This window comes from Macrobrachium nipponense, chromosome 11 (assembly GCF_015104395.2).
Source record: "Macrobrachium nipponense isolate FS-2020 chromosome 11, ASM1510439v2, whole genome shotgun sequence".
Taxonomy (NCBI): domain Eukaryota; kingdom Metazoa; phylum Arthropoda; class Malacostraca; order Decapoda; family Palaemonidae; genus Macrobrachium; species Macrobrachium nipponense.
In genome coordinates, this window is record NC_061087.1 from 36,123,884 (window position 1) to 36,128,883 (window position 5,000).

The following is a 5,000-nucleotide window of genomic DNA, read 5'->3' on the forward strand; positions in this document are numbered from 1 at the left end:
GGTGAGAAGAACTAAGAGGGATCAACTGGAAAGAGCGATTGGAATATCCATGTACGAAAAAAGAGACCGAACAGCAAGAGGTAAACAAACAGATACCGTATATGAAAATAATGCAAGACAATAGAAGAATACACACGTAGACGGACAGTGTGTACATAGTGAAGCTTAGAGGAACATTATTCTATTTACTGCAACCAGATTCATTTTCATGCTTATTGTGGTCTTCTACTCAAGACTGGCCATTACTCTGGATTTCCAGTGTCTCTTTGTATTGCAACTACTAAAATACCTTTCTATATAAAATAGGGGGTAGCATTAACATATTTGCAGCTGTATAGTCTGTATAGTTGTGTTGATTAATATAAAGTACATGTATGTTTGTATGTATGTATGTATGTTGTGATCATACATACATACATAAATAAATTAATTGATTAAAATATAATAGATACATACACACAGATACACACACACATATATATAAGACTTATATATATATAGATTAATATATACATATATATTATATATATAGATTATATATACTTATGATATATATCTGAAGTTGGAAAACCTGTTTGTTTGTTTGTCAGTTTGTTCCAAGTGAACGTCTACACCAGTGAACCAATTGGTATGAAATATGGCAGAGGTTAAGCTGATATAGGGTTCGAACATGGTCTATTTAGATTTTCTTAAAAAAACATATCTAACCCCCTAAAACGTTATTACATCTAACATCCTCCCCCCAATGTAACTTTTTATTTTTTATTTTTAGGCCGATTTAGTTCAAATTTGAAATGTAGGCGGTTGGTGTTAATTGCATTACTCCGAAATAGTTATCAAGCCATGACCACAATAGGGAGGGGGTGATAAGGGTTTGGGAATGGCGTGACATGTAAAGATAATCGAAAACGACAGATATTAGTGTCTAATCCTTAGTTTTCGAGGTCACTGAAATAGATAATGATAATTCCGACGCCCCTCAAGATCAAGTTCAGCCCTGAAAGGAAGGGGGGTGAGAAAGGGTTGGGAAGTTGGTTATATGTAAAAATAACCAAACGAAGGGATATATATTAGTTGTATATTAATTAAATTTTGGATTTACCATATGAATTAAAAGTTTATTGGATGATATGAAGGAAATAAGTCATATGTCCCTTACTCTGTCACTCAGTAAATCATCTTAGGTAAATACTCTCTTTTTCAATATTTTGTGGTAAGCATTTGTAGCAGAACAAGATTGTCTTCTGAGCAGAACCCAAGAAAGACATGAATGCCTCAAAGGGCAGGACCCCGACTCCCTCAAAGGGCAGAGCCCAACTGCCTCAAGGGCAGAACAGCGCCTTCCTCAAAGGACAGAGGACCCTGACTGACTCACAGGGCAGAGGACCCCGCCTTCCTCAAATGACGGACTAAACGACTGCCTCACAGGACAGACGACCCCGCCTGTCTCAGAGGTCAGAGGGCATTGGCTGCCTCGCAGCACAGATGACACAGCCTACCCCCCAGCACAGAGTAGCCCAACTACTTCACAGGGCAGAGAACCCCACCTGCCTCTCGATGTCACAGAACCTCACCTGCCTCAAAAAGCAGAGGACCCCGCCTACCTCACAGAGCAGAGTACTGCGACTACCTCACTGTCATAGGATCCCGACTGCCTAAAAGGGCAAAGGACCCCTCCTGGCTCACAAGGCAGAGGACCCCACCTACATTACAGGGCAGAGGATCCTGTCTGCATCACAGGACAGAGGATCCTGTCTGTGTCACAAGGCAGAGGACCTCACCTGCCTCAAAAGGTAGAGTAACTCAACTGCCTAACAAAGCAGAGGACCCCACCTGTCTCATAGGGCAGAGGACCCTGCCTGCCTTACAGGGTAGACAGTCTGGCCTGCCTCAAAGGGTAGAGTAGCCCGACTGCCTCATAGGACAGAGGACCCCACCTGCCTCAAAGGGCAAATGACCCTGCCTACCTCAAGTGCCAGAGGACCCTGGCTGCCTTACAGGGCAGAGGATCCCACCTTTTTCAAAGGGCAGAGGACCCCACCTGCCTCACAGGGCGGAGAACCCCTCCTGCCTCAAAGGGCAGAGAACCCACCCTGACTCACAGGGTAGAGAACCCCACCTGCCTCATAGGGCAGAGGACACTGCCTGCCTCAAAGGGCAGAGGGCCCTGCTTGCCTCAAAGGGCAGAGGACTCCGCTTGCCTCCTGTCACAAAGGGCAGAGGACCCCGCTTGCTGCTAAGAGCAGAGGACCCTGCCTACCACAAATGGCAGAGGACCCCGCCTACCTCAAAGGGAAAAGGACCCACTTGCTGCAAAGGGCAAAGAACCCCACCTGCTGCAAAGGGCAGAGGGCCCTGGTTGCCTCAAAGAGCAGAGGACCCCTACTTCTGCAAAGGCCAGAGACACCACTCCTGCCACCAGGGGCAGAGGACCCCACCTGGCTTAAAGGGCAGAGGACCCCACCTGCTGCAAAGGGTAGAGGACCCTGCCGGCCTCAAAGGGCAGTAGACCCCACCTGCCTCAAAGGGCAGTGGATCCCGCCTGCTGCAATGGGCAGAGGACCCCTCTTGACACAAAGGACATAGGACCTCGTCTATATCACAAAAGGCAGAGGACCCCGCCTGCCTCAAAGGGCAGTGGACCTGTCTATACCACTAAAGGCAGAGGACCCTACCTGTCGCAAAGGCAGAGAACCCCACCTGCCTCAAAGGGCAGAGGATCCTGTTTGCCTCAAAGGTCAGAGGTTTCCACCAGCCGCCAAGGGCAGAAGACCCCAGTTGCCTCCAAGGGCAGAGGGTCCTGCCTGCCTCAAAAGGCAGAGGGCTCCTTTCTCCGCAAAGAGCAGAGGATTGCACTTGCCTCATACGGCAGAGGACCCTTGACTTTGGAATCTGCCACCTGCTTCAGAAACTCCAAGAGATCTTCTTCGGATTGCTGAGGGAGAGAACCAAAGAAAAGACTTTCTTGATTCCTTGGATTTTATTAAACATTTTATATATTTTTGAACTACACTGGCGTTTAAAAGATTTGAAAAAGGCACTGTATAGTTAATACGTTTATTATGCAATGTGTCTTAGTACTGGACTTCTTAAAGAAAATATATGTTTATAGAAAATATTAAGCAACAAACAGGTCTTTCCTTTGGGTCTCTCCCTCAGCAATCCAAAAACGATCTCATGGAGTTTTTGAAGCAAGGGGCAGATTCCTAAATCAAAGGTCCTCTGCTGTTTGAGGTAGGCGGTGTTCTCTGCCCTTTGAGGCAGGCGGGGTCCTCTACCCTTTAAGGCAGGTGGGGTCCTCTGCCCTATGAATCAGGCGGGGTCCTCTGCCCTTTGAGGTCTATGCCCTTTGCGGCAGGCGGGGACCTCTAGAGACTTACAGTTGCTAGCAAGACTTCTGAGATGAGATTCCTACAGCCAGCATCATCTTCTGTTAATTAAGCTTCTCCCATTTCACCATGGGGTTACTGTGTCATACCAGCACTCTACAATTTCCCCTGTCAAAGGCATCCTGATTCCTTAAACGTTCCTACTGCGTGTCATTTGCTATTTTATTACACCATCTGAATTTCTGCCTCTTCCCTCCATCTCCATGATCAAAACCCTTTTACAACTGATCTCCTCCACGTATTACGTGACCAAACCATGGAAAACTTCTTTCAATGGCGTTCCTCAATGCTTCCCCTCCCTTAGCTGTTTCTCTCACGAATTCATTTTTAATCGTATCTCATTTTGTGACCTCACCCATTACAAGATTCTCTTCTCCGACCCATCCATTTTTCGTTCTAGAGTCCGTAAACTATCTACACTCGCATAACTTTCCTTTAACCTGCAAACTAACCTTCCTGTCACACAATATCCCTAGTGATAATTTCCAGTTTAGGTGAGCACTTTGTATTCTGTGGTCGATTTCGGAGCTCATATTCAATTTTGTTTCATATCTAACTTTCGAATAATTTCATATAAAAATTTCTTAACACTGGATATGAAAGGCTACCAAATATTTTTAAAGTAAATTTCCCAGACAATTCAAATTTACACATATTTTGATTATTTCTATTAGAATGCTCTTGTGAAATGTTATATACAGCTGTACGTTCTAGATCTAACGAGACCGATAAAAAACAGGAAATCATCTTTACGTGAATAATAATGTTACGTTATTCTTTACATTATTTAGCTCATTTATCAAGTCAACATTATTTTTATATTGACATCAGGGACAATACCACCCTCTCTTTTCTCCAAGCATCCTCCAGAGAATTTGCTCAAAGACTAGCAGGAAAATGTGTTTTGTGCGTTTTTGATGTTCCACTCACAAACAGTACTAGAGTACTAAATTTAAACTTCTAGGAGAGCCTAACTTTTTAGATATTTATAAACGTGAATATAAAATTAACAGATTTTTAAGAAAACTAAAAAATGAAAACATATTAGATGAAAATACATACTAAAAACTTTTTGTCTCGGGCTCTTCATTTAGCATTCTTTACGGACTACCGAAAATTCATAAGCCTGGTTTGCTTATTAGACCAATTATGGCGGCATACAACAGTCCGTCTTTTAATATATCTAAATTTTTAGTATCTATTTTAAATGAGTCTTCTTTTAACCAATACAATGTGAAAAACGGTTACGAGTTTCAGGATCAAATAACTAAACAGGATGGTGAACTCTTTATGGCCAGTTTTGACGTGGAGTCGTTGTTTACGAATGTCCCTGTTAATGAAACTATAAACATCATAATTGATAGAATATTTCCAAGTGAAGAGTTTTTATTTCATGGTTTTAATAAGCTTCTTTTTAAGCAATTTTTAGAACTTGCCGTTCAAGACTCAGCATTTGTTTTTAACAATAAATTATATTCTCAGGTTGATGGTGTGGCCATGGGTTCTCCCTTGGGTCCATTATTCGCAATTTTTTTTATGTCTAGTCTTGAACAAGAATTTTTGAATTCTTGTCCTAATTCTTTTAAACCATTGTTTTACAAAAGGTATGTG